A 14639-nucleotide genomic window follows, 5' to 3' on the forward strand; every position below is an offset into this window, starting at 1 on the left:
GTAACCAAATGGTGGGTTGCACTTCTGGCTGGCGTGGCCCTTGTAGTGTCTACACAAGGCCTCAATTGGGGGCTGGCACTAGGATCATCTATATAATATTAGTCCTTTGTACAGGATATACAGTCTACCTCTCTGTTCTACCATGCAGGGAGATTACAAGGGAAATAATATTTTTTGATTTGCATATGGAAGGTCTGGATTCAAGTCCTAGCTAAGGTATGAAGCCAACTGAGCGGTGGCCTCGGACAAGACATTATTTCACACGTTGGCCTGTCTTGCTGGGTTGTGAGGCTAAATGATGTTTCAGCTGCTAGCTGACAATTCCTTTATTAAGCTGATTGCTGGCTGATAGTTGAGGATGTTCAGCTGATGTTTCATCAGACAGAATGGGTGACAGGAGGTGATCTCCTGATAGCTGGTTATCTCTCTCCAAGTTTTGGAATGCAATACCAGACAAAAGGTATCCTTCCTTCTGAGGGCAGAAGACAGAGACAGGAAGAAGTAGTTTGCAGTTTGAATCCCATAGGCATCATGCTGGCCACTGTGAAAACAGGTTACTGTACTGATCTGCAGGTTCTTCTCAGGTTCTTAATTAGCAGAGGAACAGAAAACGTGAAGAGCACCTTCCTGGAGCTAATGGAAACTGGAGGTAGTGCAGCCTTAGGGCAGAGCCAAACTAGACATGAAGCACCTGAAATTAGATGTTTGCTTACTGTTAATTTTTGTCAGAACTGTGGTGCAGTCTTGAAAGTTCAGACTAGAACCCAGAGCAGATTCCACTGTCCCACTGACATGGATCCACCAACTGCCACTGACAACGACCATGTTCCACCACGACTGTGTGAGGCAGTGTGTCTCTGAACGCCAGTTGCTGGAAACCACAGAAGGGAATAATGCTGCTGCACTCAGGTCCTCCTATTGGGCTTCCCAGAAGAGGCGTCTGGCTGGCCACTGTGAGAACAGGATGCTGGACTAGGTGGGCACCCTTTGGCTTGATTGCACTGCAGAGCTCTTAGGTTCTTATGCGCTGAATTTGACGGTGCCTTGTTGCCATGATCTCCTGAACCTCACGCAGCTAGGAGGCTCGTACAGGCTGTGTGTTTGTTTTTATAGAATCACAATCATAGCATAGTAGAGTTGGAAGGGGCCTACAAGGCCATCGAGTCCAACCCCCTGCGCAATGCAGGAATCCAAATCAAAGCATTCCCGACAGATGGCTGTCCAGCTGCCTCTTGAAGGCTTCCAGTGTCGGAGAGCCCACTACCTCTCTAGGTCATTGGTTCCATTGTCGTATGGCTCTAACAGTTAGGAAGTTTCTCCTGATGTCCAGTCGAAATCTGGCTTCCTGCAACTTGAACCCATTATTCCATGTCCTGCACTCTGGGACGATCGAGAAGAGATCCTGGCCCTCCTCTATGTGACAACCTTTCATGTACTTGAAGAGTGCTATCATATCTCCCCTCAGTCAGAGCTTGGAAATGTTACTTTTTTGGAACTACAACTCCCATCAGCCCAATCCAGCAGCCATGCTGGCTGGGGCTGATGGGAGTTGTAGTTCAAAAAAGTAACTTTTCCAAGCTCTGCCCTCAGTCTTCTCTTCTCCAGGCTAAACATGCCCAGTTCTTTCAGTCTCTCCTCATAGGGCTTTGTTGCCAGTCCCCTGGTCATCCGTGCTGCCCTCCTCTGAACCTGTTCCAGTTTGTCTGCATCCTTCTTGAAGTGCGGAGACCAGAACTGGATGCAGTATTCAAGTTGAGGCCTAACCAGTGCTGAATAGAGGGGAACTAATACTTCACGCTATTTGGAAACTATATACAGCTGCCTGCTTCTGATGACAGCTAATCTAATGTAGTTAACTAGTTTAGAAAGCCCTGTCAAGAGCTCATGTCAAATGGTGTCTCTCACCCTTGAAAATGGGAGCGCTCTCTCAATTATTCCTAAGTGCATTGAAGCCTACAGCACAACTTGGCCAAGATTTGATTCTCAGAGAGCCTGACAGGAGCCCGCCTCAGCTTCTTCCAGCTTGTTCCCCTCATCACAAGATTCTTTGTTCTTGCTGTTATGAAATGTACTAGCCTTCAGGAGAAGACGGTTGCGTTCTTGGCACTGGACAGAGTCAGGGAGAGAAAATTTGTGGCTGCAGGCCTGGATGATGCAGGCAAGAAGCCCTACAGTCTCTCCGTACCCAAAGGCCGTTGCAGCAAATTCTCCAAATGTTGAAATTATTTATCTTCCCACTGCCTCCTTTTCAGGCCTTCGCGTCTGACTTGAAATATTGTTCATCTGCAAAGATGTTGAACCATTGAAACAAAAAGAACGTGGGTGTTGGGGTGGAGGGGGGGAAACCAGCCAGAGGGCAGAACAGCTGACCAAAATGGAGACAATAGTCAAGAAATTAGAAGAAGGCTAGGACTGGGGAGGGCAGCTCTGGGAGAACTAGAAAAGGTCCTCAAATGCAAAGATGTATCACTGAACACTAAAATCAGGATCATTCACACCATGATATTCCCGATCTCTATGTATGGATGTGAAAGTTGGATGGTGAAAAAGGCGGATAAGAGAAAAATCAACTCATTTGAAATGTGGTGTTGGAGGAGAGGCTTGCGCATACCATGGACTGTGAAAAAGACAAATAATTGGGTGTTAGAACAAATTAAACTAGAACTGTCACTAGAAGCTAAAATGATGAAACTGAGGTTATCATACTTTGGACACATAATGAGAAGACATGATTCACTAGAAAAGACAAGAATGCTGGGAAAAACAGAAGGAAGTAGAAAAAGAAGAAGGCCAAACAAGAGATGGATTGATTCCATACAGGAAGCCACAGACCTGAACTCACAAGATCTGAACAGGGTGGTTCACGGCAGATGCTCTTGGAGGTCGCTGATTCATAGGGTCGCCATAAGTCGTAATCGACTTGAAGGCACATAACAACAACAACAATAGATACATCCAATGCAGTTCACCTCATTAACCTAGCTACTCTTCTAGGAACTCAGCTCTGCTCTCGCTCTAACTAAGATTTGACTTTGCGACTCTAAGACTTTGACTCAGCAACCTGGTCCCCCCCCCCAGTCCCCTTAAGTAGGCTTGGATCGGGCACGCAAACAAAGACTGTGCCTCAGCTGTTGAACTTCCTGCCTCAAGCACCTCCGAGCATGGGGCGAAGGTGGTTTGATCTCAGCTTCCCCCTGCAATGGAGGAGGGCTGCTGTCAGTTCAGGCGTGGGAAGCTGGGCAGCACTCAGCTGGGAAACTTCTGACATGCAAGGCTGAGTCTCTGGCGGCAGCCTGTGAGCCCACTCCGCTGCTTGCCCCCTCTCTGGGTTCCCAGTCCTAGTCCTCATGATCTGTTTCACCCTCTTCTATCTGCCCCCTCCCAGCGTGGCTCACGACACTGAACTGTTTCTTCAGAGGGACAGGATTGGTGCAACATAGTGGCTGGAGTGCCAGCAAAGAAGTCCTGGATTCAAAGCCTGCCCAGGCCATGAATTTTCTAGGGGGCCTTAGAGACGCCTCTCTTTCTGCCTGAGGATTCCTCCATCTGCATCATCATCATTGTGCTTCGTCTTTCTTCCTCTTGTTGTTGTGTTATGATTAACAACAACCACACATTTATATCCTACCTTTCTGTTAAAAAACAACAACAACAGCCAGGGAGGCTTACAAGAAATCTAGTAAAAGTAAAAGTGAGCCCTGTAAAACAGTAAGTAAGCCAGAAATTAAAAACCTTATTTATTTAATTTAAAACAATACTAGCAAATTCAGTGAGACTCTTGAGTTCTGAAAAGTTCACAGGACTGTTTGTCTTAAGGTGGGCAGTGCTGGGGCCTGGTGTACCTCGCTAGGGAGACCGTTCCACAGTCTGGGTGCCAACAGACCCTGCACCTTGGCTTTCCTGTGCTTCTGCCAAACAGGCTGGATTTAAGGCTGGCATTCTTTCTCTGGCCTTCAGTCCTTCTCTGGCCTAATCTTGCATCTGCTTGGGCCTCCCATATGCTATCTGCTTTTGGAACAGGTTGCTGTGGTTTCTGTAACAAGGCGAAAACCAAATGTTTTGATCACCCTACACTGGGACAAGGGCTCGGATTTGGTACGTTTGTGGCACCTCCTAGAAGACCACTTTTGCTTAACATTATGACTTTAGCTTCCAGAGGAAATAGGGGAGAGGCTCAATCGAATGATAGGGGAATGGTCTTTTTAGTAATCTAATTCTTTATCCAATGTCATTGGAAGGAAAAATGTGCCATTTTTTTTTAAATGAAGTTGAAAAGTAGTTGTCCTTGAAATATGTTCTGTCAGTGGAGGCCTGAATATATTAACAATATACTAATAAGCCATTATGCATCCCTTTCATATCTGTTTGCTTTCCGATATCTATCATTCTAGAACAGAGATAACACCCAGGACTGACAAGGTGAAGAATGACAAGGAAGAGACTGCTATGTTGGTGGATCAATCAGTTAGGTTAATCCAGGGCTGGGGATCCTGTGTGACTTTCCAGATCTTGTTGGACTACAAGTCCTATCATCTCTGACCACTGGCCTTGCTGGCTGGGGCTGATGTGAGTAAGGGAATCCCAACAACATCTAAAGGGCCACAGGTTTCTCATCCCTGGTATAATCAATCTAAGAAACTTTTGTTCCATTAAAATGGTGCTCCTGATTAATTAAGGCAACAGCTAATTTTAAAAATTATTGGGTTGTAGCCAGTGGGGTCTAGTGATGGAAGAATCCATCTACTTCAGTTCTCTGAGTTTCTTATTTTTTCCATCTTAAATTCAGTTTGCCACATTTCTTCAGCAATTTGCTGTTTTTTAAAAAATAATCATGAAAATTCTTCAGTAGCTTAGTATGAATTTATCCTAATAAACACATTTTGCTATACAGTTTTATTTATTTTATTTATTTATTATTTGATTTCTATCCCACGCTTCCTCCCGGCAGGAGCCCAGAGCGGCACACTACAAACTTTAAAACATCATAAAAACAAACTTTAAAACACATTAAAACAAAACATCTTTAAAAACATCTCTTTTAAAAAGCTTTAAAAACTTTGTCTAATGTTAAAAACATATTTTAAAAAAGAAGTTTTAAGAACATATTAAAAAGCAATTCCAACACAGACACAGACTGGGATAGGTCTCAACTTAAAAGGCTTGTTGAAAGGCGAAGGTCTTTAATAGACTCTGAAAAGATAACAGAGATGGCGCCTGTCTAATACTTAAGGGTAGGCAGTTCCACAGGGTAGGTGCCACCAGACTAAAGGTCCATTTCCTACATTGTGCAGAACGGACCTCCTGATAAGATGGTATTTGAAGGAGGCCCTCCTTACCTGCAGAGCGCAGTGATTTACTGGGTATATAAGGGATAAGATGGTCTTTCAGGTACCCTGGTCCCAAGCTGTATAGGGCTTTGTACACCAAAACTAGAACCTTGAACTTGGCCTGGTAACCAATGGGCAGCCAGGGCAATTCTTTCAGCAATGGGGTGACATGTTGGCCATACCCTGCCCCAGTGAGCAGTCTCACCACCACATTTTGCACTAGCTGCAACTTCCGGAACAACTTCAAGGGCAGCCCCACATAGAGTGCATTACAGTAATCCAGCCTGTAATCCAGTGCGTGGACAACAGTGGTCAGGCTATCCCTGTCCAGAAACGGCTGCAGTTTTGTCCGATGTACATATTTCAGCAAGCAATTTCTCACAGTACAATAAATTCTGATATGTTACTTTCACTAATACATTGATTTCTATGCACACGTGTCCCCAATGTATGCATTTTTGTAAACATTCTTGGGATGGAGGACTGCATTGCAAAATTCAAAAGTGTGTGAATTTTGAAGGTCGGCTGTGTTTTCGGTTCTCACATTTTGGAACGTACAAATTTAATAGCTTCAGCTTTAAATGCAAACTGAATTGAACGCCTCCCTCACCTCTAGTCTGTCGCTCAGGTGATGGATCAAGGTTCCATTAGTGGAACAGGGTGGGAAACCATTTTTGGCAATCCTTCCTGCCTGCAGCACCCTCTAAATCTCTTCCAGAGGGCTGAGGGATCGTCCAGATTCAGGGGGAGCTGCAGGGGAAGGGGAAATTGCTGAAAATTGCTTCCCTCCCTGTCTTACTGATGGAAGGTAAGGATGAGGGGTGGAGAAATTTGCTTTAGTTCACATTTAAAGGCATCCCTACCTAATTATTACTTTCCAAAACGATATGCAAATCAAAACGCAGCCATCCTTCAAAATGAACACTTCTCAGAATTTTACAGTGCTCCAGCCATGTAATGTGTACAAAAATGCATATACAGGGGTAAGGTTTGCATTAAAAAGCATATATTAGTGAAAATAACATACAGCAATGTATTAGATTAGAGAATATCACTTTGCAAAAATGTATTAGGCAAAATTGCCTACAGAAATGTGTTTATTAGGAGAAATGTGTACTAAAATGCTGATACTTTTAAAAAAACTTCAAATTGATGTGGAGAACTGAACATAAGGTTGTTACTTATTTTTAAAACAAGTCCATATAAAAATCATGTGTGGGAGCTGCCTGCTGAAAATAGACATTCCTCTGTTTTTCTCTATTATAGGTGGAATCCAAAGGTGCCCTTCCACATGCAGTATTTATCTTCCACACTCATGCTCCAATATATGCATATTTAATTGATTTGTTTGATGATCTATGTCGGGAGAGAGACAGAGGGAGTGTAACTCTGTTGATTCTCCTTGATCTCTCAGCGGCTTTTGATACCATCAACCATGGTATCCTTCTGGAGAGGCTTGCGGAGTTGGGAGTTGGAGGCACTGCGTGGCAGTGGTTCCGCTCCTACTTGGCAGGCCGTCTCCAGAAGATAGTGCTTGGGGAACATTGCTCGACACCGTGGGTACTCCAATGTGGGGTCCCGCAGGGTTCGGTTTTGTCTCCCATGCTTTTTAACATCTATATGAAGCCGTTGGTGCGGTCATCAGGAGTTTTGGAGTGCGTTGTCACCAGTACGCTGATGACACGCAGCTCTACTTCTCCTTTTCATCTTCCTCAGGTGAGGCGGTCAATGTGCTGAACCGTTGCCTGGACGCGACAATGGACTGGATGAGAACTAACAAACTGAGACTCAATCCTGATAAGACTGAGATGCTGTTGGTGGATGGTTTTTCCAATCAGATGGTGGATACATATCCTGTCCTGGATGGGGTTACACTCCCCCTAAAGGAACAGGTTCGTAGTCTGGGAGTCGTTCTAGACTCTTCCCTGTCACTTGAGGCTCATGTAGCCTCGGTGGCACGGAATGCGTTCTACCAACTTCGATTGGTAGCCCAGCTACGTCCCTACCTGAGTAAGGAGGATCTTACATCAGTAGTACATGCTCTGGTAACCTCACGTTTGGATTACTGTAATGCACTCTACGTAGGGCTACCTCTGAAGACGGTTCGGAAGCTACAGCTGGTGCAAAATGCGGCGGCCAGACTGCTAACAAGAACGAAGCGGTCTGACCATGTAACACCTGTTTTGGCCCGCTTGCACTGGCTTCTAATACACTTCCAGGCCAAATTCAAAGTGTTGGTATTAACCTATAAAGCCTTATACGGCGCGGGACCTCAATATCTGTCGGAACGCCTCTCCCGCTATGAACCGGCTCGTACACTACGGTCTGCTACGAAGGCCCTCCTCCGGGTCCCGACTCATAGGGAGGCCCGGAGGGCAGTGACAAGATCAAGGGCCTTCTCAGTGGTGGCCCCCGAACTATGGAATAGTCTCCCCGAGGAGGTTCGCCTGGCGCCGACACTATCATCCTTTCGGCGCCAGGTTAAAACCTTTCTCTACTCCGAGGCATTTTAATTTTTTTGTTAATGATTGTAATGTTTGTAATTTGATTTTAGCCTTTGATGTTTTTAGATTGTGAAATTTGATTTTAGACTGATGTTTTTGTATTATATTGTATTTTATTGTATCTATGTTCACCGCCCAGAGAGCTATTGCTAGTCGGGCGGTATAGAAGTTTTAAAAATAAAATAAAATTAAATTAAATTAAAACTCTCACAATTAATTGGTCTTTAATTGGGTCACACCCATCAGGGCCGGCCCCAGGCATGCGGGGGCCCTTGGGCACCAGCCTGCCCCAGGCCCCGGCGCTCCCCTTCTGCGATTCGCGGCAGGATTGATACCATGGATCGCAGGGTGGGAGATCCCAAGCCGCCTGCCATTCCCCTGCTTCACCTATCTTTCTCTGCTGTTTTTTGTGGCTGCATGCACTGCTCACGCAGGTTTGCCATCAATCAAGATGGTGGCCGAGGTTTCCCTAAGGGGCCGAAGTCTCTGCCGCCATCTTGGTTGCTGGCACACATGCGTGCTACACATGTGCATTGCTGCCATCAACCAAGATGGTGGCAGCTGCTTCAGCCCCTTAGCGAAACCTTGGCTGTCGTCTTTGTTGATGGGAAACCTGCGCACGCAGTGTGCGCAGCCGCAAAAAACAGCAGAGAGAAAGGTAGGTGAAGCGGCAGAATGGCAGGCGGCTCTGAAGCTCCTGCTGTGCTATCCGTGGCAGCAATCCAGCAGCGGATTGCTGAAGGGGAGCGTAGGGGCCCTGCAGGGGCCCCTGTAGCCTCAGGGGCCCTCAGCCAGTGCCCCACCTGGCCGCCCTTTAGAACTGGCACTGGCACCCGTAATGGGTAGCAGAGTGCTCTCTTGTCTCTGCTTTCCTCCATCAGCCGGCCCTTGTGTTGGAACTTGGCAGCTGAACGTTTCCTTTGGTTAAATCTGTCGCTTGCTGTGGCTAATCTCTTCTAACGCCATCATAATCCCATTATTGAAAACAACCGAAAAGCTAGGAGTTAAAAGGATGAAAAGATTTATTTTGTCTCTGCTGCAAGAGCTTGATGGAAGTTGCTACCTTCCCCCATGCAATCTGCTATTTGGTCTCTGGCTCCAGTTCTTCAAATCATATTTAGATCCAGTCTGTGCTTTTTCCAGTGTCATGGATCTCTAGCTCCACTGCCCTTTCTTCAGCTAACAAGTGACTTTGGTGGTCATACTTTTAACCATATCTAAAGCAGAAATGTGGGCCCTGTGTCCTTCCAGATGACTTCATCTCCAGCCAGCGGTCAGTGATGACTGGAGTTAATAGTCCAACAATAATGTGAGGACCACAGTTTCCTCACACCCAGGCTGTTAGATTCTTCTGCATTTGCAGCCTGTTGTTGTTGTTATGTGCCTTCAAGTCGATCACGACTCATAGTGATCCTATGAATCAGCGACCTCCGATAGCATCTGTCATGAACCACCCTGTTCAGAACTTGTAAGTTCAGGTCTGTGGCTTCCTTGATGGAAGCAATCCATCTCTTGTTTGGCCTTCCTCTTTTTCTGCTCCCTTCTGTTTTTCCCATCACTATTGTCTTTTCTAGTGAATCATGTCTTCTCATTATGTGTCCAAAGTATGATAACTTCAGTTTCATCATTTTAGCTTCTAGTGACAGTTCTAGTTTAATTTGTTCTAACACTCAATTATTTGTCTTTTTCACAGTCCATGGTATGCGCAAGGCTCTCCTCTAGCACCACATTTCAAATGAGCTGATTTTTCTCTTATCCGCCTTTTTCACTGTCCAACTTTCACATCCATACAGGAATACCGTGGTCTGAATGATCCTGACTTTGGTGTTCAGTGATACATCTTTGCATTTGAGGACCTTTTCTAGTTCTCTCACAGCTGCCCTCCCCAGTCCTAGCCTTCTTCTAATTTCTTGACTATTGTCTCCATTTTGGTTAATGACTGTGCCTACTCTAGAACAATTCATCCATAAGCAAGTGTTATCTTCAAGGAACAAAGCAAAGACAAAAGAAAGTTCTTCACGCAGCACATAATTAAACTGTGGAATTTGCTCCCACAGGAGGCAATGGTGACTCCCAACTTGGATGCCTTTGAAAGAGGATTTGACAAATTCATGGAGAATTAGATGATCGATGGCTACTAGCCATGAAGGCTATCCTTTGCCTTCATGGTCAGAGACTGGATACCAGTTGCTGGAAACCACAGGAAGGGAGAATGCTCTTGCACTTTGTGGGTCTTGCCTGTGGGTCTTGCCTGTGGGTCTCCCATTGACGCATCTGCTTGGCCACTGTGAGAACAGTTTGCTGGACTGGATGGGCCACTGGTCCAATCCAGCAGGCTATTCTTAAGTCCTTATCTGTCTTGCCGTACTCTGCAAACAATGTTATACACAGGGATGGCACTATATAAAAATTAATAACAATAATAAATACAATTTTGGGCATTCAGGGGTGATGGAAGCTTGACCATTGACCTTTCACCCCTGTATTAAGACATTGCCGCTGCCATCCTCTTTGAGGGCTGATTGCTACAAGACTGAAAGATCTGGATACAGTTGCCTCAAAAAAAGAACACATTCGTGTTGGATATGTGAATGTTTTCAAATATTTAGAAGGATGTGGGAAGGAGGAAGAAAGAAGGATACCTCTTCCTAAGTGTAATCTATCAAAGCAGGTAAACAGTGGAACGAGATGCCCAGGGAAGTGGTGGTTTGAGTACAGGAAAATACTCGATCTGTGCAGAACCTGCATTTCTTTGCTTTGCTTATCAACTATGTTTGTGTGGCTGTCCTGTTCTCTGCTGCCAGTCTGTGAGGGAAGCATTGAGCTAGATGGACCAATAGTTTAACTCACTACAAGGCAGCTTTCTGTGTTCCTAAAATATTAAAAATGCAGTACAATGCAAAACAGCAAATGCATTTGTGGGAGGGGGTGTCAGGATTGTGCCTTCTGGCCTTGCTCCCCTTGCTGTGCCTGTCTCCCATATGCTGGAGAGCGCCTCTGTGTAGGACAGAAAGGCCTCTCTGCCTGACCCTTCCCAGGCCCCTCTGCCCAGACTGCCCCTCTTGCACACCCTCCTTGATGAGTGCTTTTGCCTGACTGGAATGCGTTGTGATAGTGCTTCTTACTTGTCTACAAAGGTGAAATTCACATATGTTGCTTTGTCCACGCTTACCTTTAGACCAGCCCACCAGTGGTAGGAGGCTCTGGGAGGATTGCTCAGAAGAGATGATGATGATGATGATTAATATTAATATTATTATTAGTCTCTTACTACAAAAATGTCTCAAAGCAACTTACAATTATAAAAGCATACATGATACTAAATTAATCAAAAAATACAAAAGAACATTAATTGACTAACAGTGTTCATCTTCCAATAACAAAGAAAGGGCAAACCCTACTCCACCCTATTAAAAGATGAACACCAAGATGAATACAGCTCTTGAGCCAATGGCAGCTGGTGTCTCCATATCAGTGGGGCAGTGGAATTTGCCCCGACTTTTAGTCTGAACTTTCAGCCCCTTGGACAGCCCCTTGACAGTTCAGACTGAAGCCCAGAGTGGATTCCACTGCCCCACTGACATGGAGCCACTGATGCCTTGAGCTGAGAAAGATTCCTCACCCCTGATGTTGGGCCTATGCATGTATACCACAACACTCATCAGCTTTGTATACACGCCAGGCTGTTTATAGATAGATTGTCCCATAAAAAGAGCCCTCATGCATCAGATCAAAAGGAGACACACAAGCTGGAGATGAAAGCAACAATCTTGCTCTGTTGTTTGTCCCTAGCATCTTCTACGCTGAGGTAGACTGCCCCTGAACATGGAGGTTTGATATAGCTATTATAACTAATATTATAAATATAGAGAGCTATCTTCCATGCCCTTAATAGACCCATTCTCCTTGCATATGGAGCTTCAAATGTGGGGACCCTGTAGCCAGTGAAAGGACAGGGCTAGCAGATGTAGTTGTGACCTCCTTGGTACATGTAGCACTCCATACAGGTAGAATATCTGCACAAGGCTTCCATCTTAAGAAGGTAGCTTAAAAGATGGATTGTCTTTATCTCTTACAGGGCTGTGATCCATTTAAAGTTTAAATCTACAAAGTTTCTGAAATAGAAGGTTTCATGACATGGATGTGTTTTTTGAATATTGAGCAGAACTGAATTGCTAATTATTATTATTATTATTATTATTATTATCTAAGATTTATTCGACGCCTATCTGGCAGGACAACCTGTCACTCTAGGTGACTTACAAAGGAATAAAAATACAAAAACAACATCAAAATAAAATCAACAGGTACATAATAAAAATAAGTAAACAGAAGAACCTTTAAATAACTCAGGGTATAGCAATGTTGTACAAAATGTGGGTGTTCAGCTCCTGCCTGGAACCAGACGAACAGAGCGTATGGCACCAGGATTATATCAGTTGCACTGGTTGCTGGTGTGTTTCCAGGCCCAGTTGAAAATGCTGATGATGACTTTTGAAGCCCTGAATGGTTTGGAATTCGGTTACTTAAAGCAGCCTTCACCAATCTGGTGCTGACTTAAATGATCACCTAAATCCATACATACCTGCCCAAACCTTAAGATCTGTGTCTGAAGTCCTGTTGAGATCCCCACCAATGAAGGAAGTTAGTTTGGGAAGCACACAGGGTAGGACCTTTTTGGTGGTGGCCACACAATTGTGGAATGCTATCCCATGTGATATTAGGCAGGCCTCATTCCTGGATATTTTCAAGCAGGCCTTTATACCTTGGTTTACAGTGACTATTTGTGGCTAGGGATAAGATTTTGTGGCCTGGTATGCTGTATTTTTAGACTGGAATGCTGGTTTTAATAATAAGGAGTTGTCTTGTTGAGATATTTTTATACGTGATCAGATTCCTCTTCTCCCAGGCATTTTAGCATGTGTTTTTCAATTGCTATTTTTTTAAAAAAAAAATCAATTTGTATATTTGTTTTTAATGTTTTTAATTGTTGTAAACCACCCAGAGAGCTTCGGCTATGGGGCAGTATATAAATGCAATAAATAATAATAATAAACAATGTATGTGATTGTTGCATTTTGTGTGAACCGCCTCAGGAATAATTTTATCTTTAAAAGTCAGTGTAGGAATTTATTAAATAAATAATAGCAATAATGTTAAAACAGCGGTCTGTGCAGACTCCGTAGTATTTTGTAGGGTTTCATCGCCAAGCGTGGGAGAAACACTTGTTAATATTTCTTTAGAGGAAATTGGAATTAATTGTTACCTGTAAGAACCAATGTTGCAGGGTCTTGAGTGGTATCTGTACAGTTCTTTTTCTATTTATAATGTGTTGTTTCGTTTATGAATTGCTGCTTGTAACATTTTAATCAGTACATACATTTTTTTAAAAAAGTAAAATTCTATAGAGTGTGCTCCTGGATGGCCTTGAAAGCTACAAACTGGATTCCACTTCATTGCAGCTTGTTCTGTTTTTAAATTTACTTTTATTAGATTCCTTAACCGCCCTTTACCATAAGGTCCCAGGGCAGGTTACAATAAAATATACTATATGAAGCAAATAAAACAATTGTAACCATAAAACAAGAAAAATATAAAAACAATTAAAAACAGTTCCATATATAAAAATAATGCAAACGTTTAAAAGCAATTCCATTTATACAATCAGTTAAAAAGAGTTCCAGTACAGACACTGTTTACAGGATTTTTTATTAGCAAGGGTATGTGCATGTATGTGTGTGTGTGTGTTTTGTGACTCATGTATCCAATCATGTGAATTGCTTCATGAGTCATCTGATACCTTGAATGTTACATTGGAGCCAGAATGGTTTCTGGGCTCTTTTCTAGATCCTTGCCATCTACGTTTGGCCGAAGCAACAGAAACAACAGCCAAGTGGGATGGCTGAATATCCCGGCTTCAGAGAGTGGGCTTAGTGCTCTCATCCTTTGGCAGCTGCCACTATTCAGAGCAACAGCCACAAGTGCAAAGAGGCAGGCGAGAACTTCAGTTGCCTCTTAGGAATATTCCCTGGTGAGGCCCCAAGGTTTGTTAGCAAAAATAACTTGCTTCTCTGGCCAGTGGCATTTGGATATGATGATATTTAGGGGTCGGGAGGGGCACTCTCAGTGCTAACAGAAACCTGAGACTTTCTCAGGGTCATGCATTCTTCCAGTTAAAGATGAAATCTGATTCTACAAGTTTACGAACGTTTTATATTGCAACCCTTGGTGATTTATTAATTAGCGCCGCCTCATAAAGCTGCTGAGGTCAGCATTCGTGGCACTGCGTGAATGAACAATGTTGAGGCTGGCTTCATTGCAGCAATTGGTCGAAGACCACCTTTTTTATTTAATTATATATTGTTATTTATTAAATTTATATCCTGCCCTTCCTCCCAAAAGGAGCCCAGGGCAGCAAACAACGATAAAAGAATAAAAACATGTTAAAAACAATTCCAATACAGATGCAGACTGTGATAAAAGTTTCTACTTAAGAGGTTTGATGAAAGAGGAAGGTACAGAGAATCATAACATTGGAAGGGAGCTTTGTGGTCATCTAGTCCAGCCTGCTGATGATTGCAGGGTATACAGTGCAAGAATCCACAGATACAGCATCTCTGACAGCTGGTCATCTGTTTAGATACCTCCAGGGAAGAAGACCCACCACCTCCCGAGGCACCTCTGTTCCTCTGTCAGAACATCTTACACTGTTAGGAAGGTTCTTCTAATGATGAAACTGAGGTTATCATACTTTGGACACATAATGAGAAGACATGATTCACTAGAAAAGATAATAATGCTTGGAAAA

At 43.8% G+C, this 14639-nt stretch overlaps 1 protein-coding gene across 3 annotated transcripts in view; it reads left to right on the top strand.

Annotated features, from left to right (window-relative positions):
* Positions 1–14639, top strand: part of MYORG (myogenesis regulating glycosidase (putative)) — a 40041-nt gene that overhangs the window by 18734 nt on the left and 6668 nt on the right. The window lies entirely within an intron of this gene.

This window comes from Rhineura floridana, chromosome 1, assembly GCF_030035675.1.
Source record: "Rhineura floridana isolate rRhiFlo1 chromosome 1, rRhiFlo1.hap2, whole genome shotgun sequence".
Lineage (NCBI taxonomy): Eukaryota > Metazoa > Chordata > Lepidosauria > Squamata > Rhineuridae > Rhineura > Rhineura floridana.